The 13,808-nt window shown below is 42.6% G+C and overlaps 1 protein-coding gene across 1 annotated transcript in view; it reads right to left on the reverse strand.

Annotated features, from left to right (window-relative positions):
- The window catches only part of Mtfr1 (mitochondrial fission regulator 1), a 34,421-nt gene extending 22,956 nt beyond the window's left edge, over nucleotides 1–11,465 (reverse strand). The window contains 1 exon segment of the mRNA XM_032898613.1: nucleotides 11,405–11,465. The gene's annotated coding sequence lies outside the window, so the exon portion shown is untranslated.
- Between the last annotated feature and the right edge of the window lie 2,343 nt (nucleotides 11,466–13,808).

The raw sequence follows: 13,808 nt of genomic DNA on the forward strand, positions 1-13,808 counted from the left end.
CTCCCAAGTGCTGGGATTGAAGACATCATGGTCAGTCTGTGGCCAGCCTGGACTACATGAGACCCTGCCTCAGAAAAAGAGCAAAATTACGCCACACCCAGCTAAAATACAGCCTCAGAACAAGTACACAACAAAGAAGTTTTTGCTATACATACTCTGTACATACTTGGCAGTGCTTTTAAAGGTTATGAATAGACCACAGAATACTATAAAATAGTATGTATATATAGTTATATACTGACTTGAAGGTCCATTTACATTATATATTGTTACAAACATTATCATCTGAACATTATCATATCATTTTTATAAAATCCTCGACTTTTATTTTTCTTATACACAGAAAGACATATATCAAACTATTAAAGCTGACAAGAGTGGACAGAAACAATTTTCTCCCTCATATAGTCTTTACTATTTAGCCAAAGTATGTTTACTTTCTTACTTAAAACCAAGATTTAGGCAGAGACAGATGGAGCTCTTCAAGTATGAGGCCAGCCTGTTCTATAGACTGAGCTCCAAGCCAACCAGGAGTACATAGCAAGACATCACCTGAAACTGAAAACAACAGAAACACACAAAGCTTGGGATCTGTGGTGAGTTCCCATAACCCTGTTCCTGCAGGATGAAGCTTTGATAGGTCAGGGATTCAGGGTTACCTTCAGCTTAAAGTCAATCTGAGGTCAAGATAAGATTCCCCATGCACACTTACACCAAATCTAGCGCTGAGGGCTGTAATATGCACAAAACCCCAGGTTCAGTCCTTAGCATCACCAGAAAGAAATCTAAAACCCAGTATACAAGAAGCTGCAGCCGAAGGCTACACGTACCCAGGTTGACTCTCACTCACAGAACCCTGTAGCTGTTATCTGTCTGGACAGTTCTTTTCTCTTCACAATATGAAAGGCTTCACAACACAACCGTGCAGCTGCCCCCCTGGCCTACTCAGCAATAATCTCCTAATCAATCTTCACCCTCATATTCTTCTACCAAAAGCATCCAAGGGACACTTCACTCTTAGATTTCCTAATTTCAGTTATTTCTTCTTTGAGATTCATAAATCCAACTTCCAACAATTTAATAAGCTTTTTTACACATCTCTATCCTAACTGCCCCCTCTATACTCTCCAGAATAGCTGTTTCAAACTTATCTATGCTATCTGCTATAGTTTGACTATGCCCTCCAATATTTTTGTGTTTTGTTTTGCGCCTTTCTGAAACAAGGTGTCTTGTAGCCCAGGTTGGCCTCATTCTCATTATGCTACCAAAGATGGCTTTGATTTCCCTCTTCCTAAACAACAGAATTACTTGTTGCTCTTGCAAAGGACCCAGGTTCTTGAGTTCAGTTCTCAGCACCCACATGGCAGCTCTAACAACCCCACCTATAACTCCAGCGTCACAGATCTGAGGCTCTTTTGGCCTCAGAGGGTATTGTATGCACATGGTGTACATACAGGAACTCACACATAAAACAAGTATTTAAAAACCCAAACAAGCAGGGTTGGGGATTTAGCTCAGTGGTAGAGCGCTTGCCTAAGAGGGGCAAGGCCCTGGGTTCGGTCCCCAGCCCCAAAAAAAAGAACCAAAAAAAAAAAAAAAACAAAAACAAAAAAAAAAACCCAAACAAGCGTGATCCACCATGCCTGGGTCCCCACAATGATGGTGTTTATGATAGAAATCTAATCCCCAAATAGTAATAATCCTAGGCTGGACGGAAAGACTAACTTGTGTTCAATGAGAAAATCTGCTCTACTGAGTTTAAAGCTAGTGGAGGCTACACAACACTCAGTCTCAAACAAAGCAAAGCAAAACAAGAAGTGATCTGAGTACGCGGTCAGGTGGACAGAGAGGGTGTGTTAGTGCAGTTAGTTTCTGACTAGGAGAACCAGTTTAACACCTTGTATGCATGCCATGTCTCCAGCTTCCCTCTCTCGCTGTTCCTTTCCCCACTGGACAATGTGACTGTCCCAGGAGCAGGTGCCAAGGTGCTGCACTTCTTTCTCCAAACAGCTAAATAAATCTTTCCTGGATGTTCTGTTAAAACAGCAAAAAGTGGACTATCTCTTAAATCCATCTTCCTCTCCATTTCTCAGCAAACAAAGCAACACACTGGTAAATCAACTGAGTAAAAACCCCACAGGGCCCTGCCACAGATTCATTTGTATTTGTGCAGCATTCACTGTACCCTTGGTCGCTCTTGTCCCTCATTCCAAACAAATGGTCAGTGTCCTCTACCCTGTCACTTCTTACAACACCAAAAACATCCTGCATAGCAAAAATCCCCTCTTCACCTTATTAGGTCCATCACTATTTCCTAGTTTCTCCCACTTGCATTTAAAACCTGAAATTGAAAACTTGCCTCCCAAATCTGTTGTCCATGTTCTTACTTGAGAAAATGGTATCACAGTTAATCCACTTTTTTCTTTCATTTTCTGTAATCAAGTTGTCTTCACCAGATACCGTCTCACTGTCTTTGTTCTTAGAAACGTTCACAATCATAAATAGACAGGTGTTCCCTCCTCCCATGCACTGTTACCCTAATTTGTTCTGATCTGGTCAGTTCTTTGTTGTCCTCTCCGCATCCTTCACAGTCTACACGTTGATAGTTATTAAAGTAACTCCAAAGTTTCAATATACTCTTCATCTTTCAATGTGTAGTCAATATTCTACTTACCAACTATCTCCTATACTCATTAGGTCTCACTAATGCTGCTTCAGCTTAGCTATGCCTCCTCCTCTAAGAAGTCCTTCCTGATCAACCAGAATTCAGAGCCTCCTGGGCATGTGGGCAGTGATGGCACACACCTTTGGTCCCAGCACACCAAAGGCGGAGGAGGGTGAATCCTGAGTTCAAGACCAGCCTGTTCTACAGAGTTCCCTTACAGCCAGGCCTACACAGAGAAACCCTGTCTTGAAAAAAACAAAAACAAACAAAAACCCTCCTGTGCATTAGCATATTAAAATAATATGCCCAAGTTGTTTTCTTGGTCATTTGACTTAATCAGTTTGGATAGATACTATAGCTCAGTGTTTAGGACAGTGTGTAATAGCTGTTCAACTATTTAGTGGCTATCAAGGCATATATATACTGGCAACCTCTAATCCCAGTATGTGGGAGGGTGACGCAGGGGAATCAAGAGTCCAAGGAAATGGAAACAAGATGGCTCAGGGGTAAAGTGCCTACTGTCATGCCCAAAGACCCACACTGGATTCCCAGGACCCACACAATGGAAGGGGAAAATATAATTAAAAATTAAAAAAAAAAAAAAAGAAGGGTTCAAGACCAGCTTGAATTAGACAGGGAGACAGACCTACACTCAAATACATATTATATAAACATAAATGCATATACACACACTTATACATGTATGTGTATAATACATACATACATATATACATATCTATATGATGTTTGCTTCTAAGAGTTAGGTAATATTCAAACTCTCCTCTCACTTGAGACAAATAAATTAGGTGGAAAAAGAAAAAATAAAACTCCTGACCCTGAAACCACCAGAGATCTATTAAGAATGGGAAGGATAACCAAGTCAAGAGCTGGTTTAGCAGGCACAGAAGCAAATTCCTTTAATTTCTGCGCCTCAGAGGTAGAAGCAGGATGGTTGTGATTTCATGGCCAGTTTGGGTGATATATAAAAACCTTTATAGGGCTAGAGAGATGGCTCAGTGGTTAAGAGCACTGATTTCTCTTCCAGAGGTCCTGAGTTCAATTCCCAGCGACCACATGGTTGCTCACAACCATCTGTAATGGGATCAGATGCCCTCTTCTGGTGCGTCTGAGGACAGCTACAGTGTACTCATATAAATAAAATAAATTTAATAAAATTTCTTTTAAAAAAACCTTTATAAAAACAAAAGCAAATAATAAATGAAAAAGTTGATTCTTTGAAGAGTCTATTAAGTGTAAAAAAATACAGTGTGCTGATGAAATTCATTAAGAAAATAGAAAAATACATTAGCACTATCAGGAATTAAAAAAAGACACTAGGGTTTGGGATTTAGCTCAGTGGTAGAGCACTTGCCTAGCAACCGCCCTGGGTTCGGTCCCCAGATCCGAAAAAAAGGAAAAAAAAAAAGACACTAGTACATTTCCTATAGATAAGAAAATCATTAAAAAAAAGGGCAAAACACTAAAACACTGAAAGGAGTTATGGTGGCTACCTTTGATTCAATCTGGGTAATTGATAGTTGTTTTCTGATACGCAAACTTTCTTTTCTTGGATGAATATTACATGAATGTTATGTTTTGTGATAGACTTACATATAATGTACGTTATACTTCATGTGATGGCTAATTTCCATTCAGCTTGAATTTTTCCCCTAACACTGATACACACATACATACTTCATACATACACACACACGTTCATGTATATAAATTTAAGTGTTCATATATGACAGCTAATCTTGTCAATCTGAATATAGCTGGAATCAACTAGAACCCAGGCAGCTGGGTATACCTGTGAAGGATTTTCTTGGTTGGACATTTGAGGTGGAGACCCACCCTGTCATGGTTTGAATATGCTTGGCCCAGGCAGGAGTGGCACTATTTGGAGTTATGGTCTTATTAGAGTAGGTGTGTCACTATGGGCATGACATACACATTCTAAGACCCTCACCCTAGCTTCCTGGAAGTCAGTATTCTGCTAGCAGCCTTCAGATGAAAATGTAGACCTCTCAGCTCCTCCTGTACCATGCCTGCCTGGATGCTGCCATGTTCCCGACTTGATGATAATGGATTGAACCTCTGAAACTCTAAGTCAGCCCCAATTAAATGTTGTCCTTTATAAGAGGTGGCTTGGTCTTGGTATCTATTCAGAGCAGTAAAACCCTAAGACACACCCTAAATGGGCCACACTTTCTGGTATGTAGCAGCCTACATAAAGGTATGGAAGAAGGAAACTTTTTTTGCCTGTTTGTGCTCACTCTCACTGTCCTATTGTTGATGTATTCATTCACTGGTGCTATAACTTCTTTGGGATTCCAATGTAGACCAAAAAGACTGGCACCTCTCTAGGGGCTGCTGAGACATCCAGTCTCATGGACTAAACAGCTCCTTGTTGCTTCTATGAGGAGATAGTTATTGTTGGACTAATGGGATCATAGCCAATCCAATAAATCCAGCTTGGACTACAGAGTGAGTTCCAGGACATCCAGGGCTTCACAGTGAATCCTTGTCTTGGGAAAAAAATAAAAAAAACAAAGATAAAAACAAACAAACAAACAAAAACCCAACAGGTTTCAATCCGCATGTTACTTGTATATACAGTTTTAGGGCTGTTTAGTCTTAGATGACCAATTGTTGTGCTCTTCCCTGGCTGGATCTGACCTGAAAGCCTCCTCCCCTCAGGACTAGCTTCCCTGGTACCAGGAGGTGCCATACAAGTTTCCAAAGGAGAGAAGCAACCAACCATCTTACCAGCTATGGTATAAACCACAACAATGACCAGTGTGGCAAGACAACCTTATGATACAATAGTGATTACCTTAGCAGTCTTATTAGATCTAAGATCCACTCAACAAGAGAAATCATGAATGGTAGAGAAACCTAGCCAGCTACCCAGGGCTGAAGTCATGGATCTTAGAGAACCTACAACCACTTTATTAAGCCAGCATAATCCTACATAATCCTCCGCATAAACTACATTCTAAATTATTTATGCTTATGCCTACAGGTAAATATAGTTTCATTCCTCACTGGCTTTGTTCTTTGAGGCAGGGTTTCTCATAAGCCTGAGCTGTCTATCTGCCTAGGCTGGGTAGCCTGTGAGGCCTCGGAGTCCTCTTGTCTATCTCTCAGGAGCTCAGATTATAAATGTAGGCCATCATGCCCACCTTTTTACAAGGTTACAGGGATCTAAGAAATAGCATTAAAACAGGCTGCAGATTATTTCCAACACTGTTGTTAGGTTCAGTCTGTTAATGTGTATTGTAATGCTACATTCTATACCTGAAGGTTCCCCATTTACAAGCTTTTGTTCTGTAAACCTTGTTCTTTGATTTAAAACTATTGGTTAAATAAAATTGGCTACAGCCAATTACTGGAGGGGTTAGAGGCAGGTGGGTTTAGAGTGACCTGGTTGTAGGATAAGAGGAAGAACAAGGGAGAGCAGAGCTTCGAGGAAAGAGGAACCATGAGCACATGGCAAGGAGAAACAGCAAGTATCTGGGGTACACCGCTGGGGAGGTAGCCAGGCCTACAGTTAGAAGAGTAAGTTAGGGCTTATGCCACAGTAACTGTCAAAGCCAAATAAAATAACCATAGTCTAAATCCCATTTATTTGTAAGTTGGTCGGGGTAAGCTTAAATTGATTATACTACATTTGTGTATGGATACACATGTTGAGCTAAGCATACTTTTTCCTAGAAACTCTGTGATGATGGTATACAGGCTAATTAACTAGGCTACTCTTATACACATTGTAAGAAACAACAAACTACTTTTTATGGGGAGGGGTGTAGCAATCAGTGAGAGAGAACCAAAAGTAAATGAGAATGAGTAGAAATTAGAATCTATTCTTAGAACACTAAGACAATACATACTAACTCCTTCCATCAAAAAAAGACAATCCACATTTTGATGTCAAACACTAATGTAAATACTAGAAAAATCAAGTAACAACAACTGTTTAGTTCAAAGTTTGCTGTCTTTTGAGAATTTGTTTTCCTGTGCTTTTGTCCCTATATTCCAAAAGTTTGCTGATCTTTTCCTCAACAAAGTGTGACCTTTTTTCTTTGGTTTGTCGTTGTTTACTTAATTTTTATGGATATAACTATTTTGCCTACATGTATATGTACCACATACCTGCCCAGAAGCCAGAAGACATTGGATCCCCTGAACTAGAGTTACAATTGTAAGCCATCATGTAGGTGTTGGGAACGGAAACGAGCTCTTACACAAGAAAGCAACAAGGCCTCATAACTGCTAAGCCATCTCTCCAGACCCCTGTTGTTATTTGAATGTCCTTAGAAGGCTGAGGTTGATGCTGCATACCTAGTATTTGATGTCTGAGAAGTTCCCGCAAGCTACATGACCAGCTTGGTTGTTTGTTAAAAGTTATTTTATTTAGCAAGTATACTTGTATTTGCCAATATGCAGTATACTGATGGAGTGCCCCAGTAATCTCAGCACTTGGGAGAGGCAGGTGGACCCCTGTGAGTTCCAGGCAAGCCTTTTCTACACAGCAAGTTCCATGAAAACCAAAAGATCTATAAATTAAGAGACCAGAAGAGATCTTCCTACCACTCAGAGCTGGAACTATAAATGTACATGAGGGTACCCTATGCCCTGGGACCGGAGTTACAGTTGTTAGCTGCACATGGGTACTGGGAATGGAACCTGGGTCCTTTGGAAGAAAAGCCAATCCTCTTAACTGCTGAGCCATCTCTCCACCTCTACCCATGATCCCATGATGGCCTTTAACACCTGCTCCTCCTGCCTCTACCCACCGTGAGCTGAAATAACAGTCCAGTGTGCCACCATACACAGCTTCAGACCTTGCCTCAAGAAAAATTTCAAAAACTAAACTTGAACGCTTTTGTCATTTTAATTAGCTTTAATTAGTTTTTTGTTGTCAAGAGAAGAAATGAAGGTCATGAAATTATTTAACGTAGATTAAACAAAATGCTGGGTCCTGGAACATAATGAACACAGTATATTGATTTCAGATTGTTCTAGGAATTTGTACCCACAAGTCAAATAATAAATCATTATTTTATAGTTATGGCAAAATACTATGATGAATCAACCACACTAGTGAAGTACACTAGTGGTCACTTGTAATTTTTTTACAACTTTAATTTTTTTGAAACTTATTTTTAATGATGTTTCTTAACTGCTTTAATCTACCTTTTAGCCTACTATCCACCAGAGGGAGTGGGAAAGAAAAGATGGGGTGTGGGGTGGGGGTAGTAGACCTGTTTAGAAAGGTTCTTTGGAGCAACTCCTGTCTGTGTTGTCTGGAAATCAGCAGTTCAGTTCACAGGTCATCAGCTGGTCAAGAATCACCAGTGGTGGCACTACCTAGCAGAGACAGCCAGGCTTGGCTCAAGTCAGCAGGAAGGACCCAGAGGAACGCCAGAAGTCCTTGGCTGTGCCTCTCAGGGAATCAAAAATCAGCAAAGACTAGAGACCCACTAGCACTGCACAGCTAGCTCTATAAGCAAGTCTAGTTCAGCCTCCGTGTCTTTGTCCGTTCAGTCCTATTTACACCCTCCAAATATCACGTGTCCTCCATGTGCCTTGCCTCAGCACATGCGTCTGTCTCACCTGACCTCACTCTGCCAATCGGCCTGATTCCACTGAAGCGGCAAGAAACTGCAGCAACCACCAGAAATTAGTTCTATGGTACATTTCTCTCTATAGAGCCCAACAAATGCAGCACAATTACAGTGTAAGGCAGACCAATACATGCATGTCCTTAGCAAAGAATCCTTCACCCCATGTCCTTTTACACGCTTGCTTTACAGAACCACCTTCCACCTGTGTCCACTTCAGCTAAACGTTCCTTCATGTGTTTAAACACCATTCAATCGACTTTTTAAAGAACCCTTAAGCTTCCACTTCAGTTACTAGACTTGCATTTCAATTTAAAGATTAGAGTGTTGGTACAAAGTTAACTTCACATTATGATAGAGACTTTTCTTAGCTTGTAAGCACTTTATAGTCAAGCTTGTTTGGATATAATTGCGAACCGATTTCTACTACCTTCTTTTTAAAAATAATACTTAATTTTTAAATACACACACACACATATATATAGTAAAGCAGACAATGTGGTAATTGATTTTCTCATGACCATGGTTGTGTGCATGCATGCAGCCCAGTTTTAGGATCAGAAACAAGTGGATCCTGGTAGCTTGTAGGCCACGGTCAGCTAGCCCAGCTGAAATCTTGAGCTTCCATTCAGGCTCAACAAGAGACAGTCTCAAAAAGCATCGAGGAGAGCAATAGAGTAGATACTTGCTGGCCTCATCCAGCGTCACCAGTACTCGCACACATATCTGTATTGCTGTGACTTTTCAAGCAGGATAGAATACATTTTCTGGGGTTTTTGTTGTTGTTGTTGTTGTTGTTGTTTTGTTGTTGTTGTTTTTGCTTTCCTCCTCCTCTTCTTGAGACAGGTTCTCATTCTATAACCATCATACAGCTTCAACTCCCCAGTGTACCGCCATTATATATTAACTATGAGTATTTACTATGGTAATCTCATTTTTAAAATAACAAGAGATTACGTCTTACTATATAGCCCTGGCTGTCCTGGAACTCACTATATAAACCAGGCTAGTCTGGAACTCCAAGACATCTACCTGCCTCTGTTACCCAAGTACTGGGATTAAGTGTGTGCTACAGAACTTTTCGGGGTTGGGGATTGAAGACAGGGTTTCCTTGTATAGCCCTGGCTGTCCTGGAACACTCTGTAAACCAGGCTGGCCTCAAACTCACAGAGTAATAGCCCTGGCTGTGGTCTGACCACAAAGTCAGACCCTGTCTTAAAAAAACATTTAAGTTTAAAACTCCTAGTTACACTGAAAATTTACAACTTATTGTATTAATGTTCTGACTGTCTTTTATATTTTAACAATTACCTTATGCTAGTCAAATCCAGTTCCATAAACTACTGTTAAATGATAGCAAATATCTGTACATTATTTGGTGACAATGAACTACTTGCAAGATATTATATTCTGGTTACTACTGCATAAACAGTAGTAAAGAGCACCCCCTGCTGGCTGAGTTTAAGCTATCTTCTACTAGCCACTCTGCTTTCAAGGGTGGGTGTATAAGAGGGTTAAGGGAGCCTGCTGCCAAGCATCATAGCCTGAGTTTGACCCCTGAGTCCTACATGGTGGAAGTGAACCAAGGCCCATGTTTTCCACACAAAAGAATGTAATGAAAAATTAAAAATCGTTTTTAAAAAGGTAATAGAAATTGATTTCCAATTATACACAACAAACGTTGACTACCTCTATAAAGTATTTTCAAATTAAGAAGCAAAAGGCCTGCCACACCTTGTGGCGTGTGCCTATAATACATGCATTTGGAAAAATAAGGTAGTAAAGGCATTTGAGACTAGTCTGGTCAACAAAGTGGCTAGCCTGAAATGCACAGCAAGACCTTCTATCAAAAGAAAGAAAAAAAAGAAAGAAAGGAAGGAAGGAAGGAAGGAAGGAAGGAAGGAAGGAAGGAAGGAAGGAATTGGCACTGGGACTGGACATGTACATTTATTTATAATCTTAGCATTAAAGACATAGGCAAGGAGCCGCGCCTACTGTACACTTTAATCCCATTCATTACTCAGGAGGCAGAGGCAGGTGAAGCTCAGTGAGTTCAAGACCAGCCTGGTCTACATGAAGAGTCCAGTACAGCCAAGTCAGGACAGTTACACAGAGAAACCCTGTCTAGAAAAAAACAAAATAACAGAAAGAAGTCAGCAAGGAGTCCCCTCAGGCTCAAGACCATCCTGGTCTATATATCAACCTGCAAGCCAGCAAGGGCTCCATAGTGAGACTTCATCTCAAATCTAGAGGCGGGAGGGGGGTGAGGTGGACAAGATTAACTTTCACATAACAAGACAGTAAGTCGAATAATCCTAGAGTAAGTCATTGTAATGTAAAACTGCTAGGAAAATGTGACTGGGTTGTATAAAAAGATTATTCATGGAGTTGGGCGTGGTGACTGAGGCAGGAGGTTGACCTAGGTTCTAGGCAGTTCAACCTAACCTACATAGTGCATTCCACACAACTCTGTCTCAAAACGAAACAAAACAAAAAAGAAAATGCTAAATTCCCAAGTAACGTGAAATATTCCTTAATTTATTTTCTGGGAGTGGTAAAACAAGCTTTAAACCCTGCACTTGGGAGGTGGGGGGAGGAGGATCAGAGAATTTCTATTGACCATCCTCAAGCACAAATTGAGGTGAACGCCAGAAGAGGTTACATCAGACCAATCACAAAACAAACCATCAGGGGGAAAGGAAGGTTTGGTTAGTTTGACTGCGGATCTCAAAGTCTCCGTAGTCTGGCTACACGCAAACTGCGCACGGCTAAAAAGTTCAGAGCTGCGAGCGGAAAATGACAGGAACTTGGGGCCAGGTGGAACAGGTTGAACGCCCTGAGCTGCCCGGCTCGGCGCCCCAGCTGGGACCCAGCGAAGGCGCAACGCCGACGGCGGGGGATGGGAGCCAGGCCGGCGGCCCGCGGAGCTCAGCAAGCCAGGCGCGGGCGAGCCAGAGGGCTGTTCTCCGCTCGGGGCTCCGGCGGCCTCCCTCCCGAGCCGCGCCCCCTCCCCTCCCCAGTCCACAGCACGGCCTCCCGCCGCCGTCCAGCTCCGGGTGGTAGCCATTCCCCACCTCTCCAACCGCTTTTCCGCGCCCCGGCCCCCACTCACCTCAGCCGCGAAGCAGCCCTCACCTTCCCAGCTACTCAGCCTTCCAGATTGGCTGTCCCGGGACCTTATGCCAATCAGCCAATCCCCGCCCCTGGCCCGGCCCAGGCTGACCAGTGAGCGGCTCGCTGCGGCCCGGAGGCGGGCTCAGGAGCGGCGGGCCGAAGGCGTGTCTGCTCCTGGGCCGAGCGGGCTACCTTTCCCGGTCTCTGTGCGCACGCGCGGAGCCCAGTCAGGGGCATGTGCTTTATCGTGTGCTGCGCATTGTCTTCGGCGCTTTTGCCTGGGGTACTTTGTTGGTAAACTTCGCCCCTTCTGGGTGTAGAAAGACTCACATTCCGTGTGAAGTCTCAAATGTGTGCCCGCTGAAAAGAGCCTAACGTAGCCTATGTCGATCCCTTCTCACCCCACGCTCTGTGAGGACTTGTTTCTGCCTGGACGATCTCTTGTTTCCAGCCTCACATCCCGGATGTATGTTCTGGAGGAGTGTAAGGCGCTGCTCAGAGGGAATGAAGACTTTCTTTTCCTGTCGTCAGTTACCCCACCTCAAAGTCTGCCTAATTGGTGCGCGTACTTTTTAATGAAGGGCTATTCTAGATTTTAAATAACCTTGTCATGAAAATATGATCAGTCTGGGTGAAGTTAGCTATATGCAGCATGGTAATGTGTGTGGGTGCGATAAAACGTGAATTGGAGGGAAAGCCTATCAGTATTTCAAGAGGCCGCTCCTAGCTGGGCGTGGCGACTCATGCATGTAACCCCAGCAGTTTGAAGTTGGAGGCTGGAGGATTCAGAGTTAAAGGCCAGCCTTCCCCACTGGAAAACCTATGTCCAACACAACCGGAAAAGAGTGGAGGAGTTGGGGCGGGAGGTGGGCAGTGACTGTTGCTACTTAGCCTCCTCTCTTACCCTGTCCGCTGGGCAGACATTGGAGCGCTGGTGTTCTTGCCCCGACGGCTTGAATTCCTTCTGACTACTGCTTTCAGTATTTCATCAAGAGCTTCAATTCAGTTACTCAACAACCGCTTATTGGGAGCCCACTATGACAGTACAAAGATTTTTTTTTTTTTTAAACTTTGAACCACACCCTGGGTGAGCCTGCCATATAGCAGGGAGATCAAAACAAGGTTAACATATGTGATCAAGTGTTGTAAGTACAAAAGAGCCCGACAGGCCATGACCACGGCTGGGGGAGAGAAGCCTGTCAGAACAATTCATGAAGGAGTTTTTGGTTTGAAGCTCGATGAAGAGACAAAAGCTGCTGAATTGGACTGGTGGGGACCACAGACCAGGGCAACCATTCCTATCAATGGCCTGTTGTTTCTGAAATACTTGTAGGATTTACTGCTAAGCTAATAGGTACTTCGGGATTCCTGATCACTAGCTGTGTGACCCACAGGTGACTCTGCGGTGTGACACTACATAAGCCTAAATGATTGTCTGTTTAAGAAGAGTATCTGATGATCGCTTCTCGGCCTTTTGGCTAAGATCAAGTGTGAAGAAGAGTATCTGATAGCAGCCATCAGTTGAAGATGGCTTAAAATCTGTTTTTTGTTTGTTTTTGTTTTTTTTCTTTACAACTCCCCCTACTCCTTCTTTCCCTCCCACCTTGCTTTGCCCTCAGGTGCCCTGGAGTGACGCTGGACTTTTTGACAATCTAGATGAAGAAGTTATCACTTCTGAACAATTTCATCACAAATTATTGTTTCCCCAATAGTAGAGTCATTTCTAAGAATTATGACCAAGCTGTGTGCCATCTCGTTCAACACTGTGACACAAAGAGCCTATCAACATGGTGCCTGGTACCAAACCCTAGTGAAGGAAAAAGAGGGTTTGAAATATGTCCAGCCAGGAACTAATATAGAAAAAAGTCCTGCTTTTGAACTTTTAAGCTTCGCTCTTTGAAAGAAAGAAAAAAAGTTTTACAGAAAAGTGTTAAGGGGTAGAAAAAAGGTCTGATGTTCCCTCACCCAGTGTTTCCTAATCGTATATTACTGTGATACACTTATGGAATTAGAATTCCGACACTCATACATTACTACTACTAATCTGCCTGATTTTATGTCAACTTGACACAAACTAGTTATCAGAGCAGAAGGAGCTTCAGGTGAGAAATCAACGGTAAGATCCAGCTGTAAAGCATTTTTCTCAATTACTGATTAGTAGAGGAGGGTGTAGCCCTCGGTACCATTCCAGGCCTGGTAATCCTGTGTTCCATAAGACACCATGCAGAGCAAGCCAGTAAGCAGCACCCTCCATAGCTTCTGCCTCAGCTCCTGCCCCCATGTTCTTGCCCTGCTTGAGTTTCTATCCTGACTTCCTTTGAACATCAACGTGGAAATGTAAGCTGAATAAACCTTTCCTCCCTAACTTGCTTTTTGGTCATGGTGTTTCACTGAAGCAATAG

Source organism: Rattus rattus, chromosome 3 (assembly GCF_011064425.1).
Source record: "Rattus rattus isolate New Zealand chromosome 3, Rrattus_CSIRO_v1, whole genome shotgun sequence".
NCBI classification, from domain to species: Eukaryota; Metazoa; Chordata; class Mammalia; order Rodentia; family Muridae; genus Rattus; species Rattus rattus.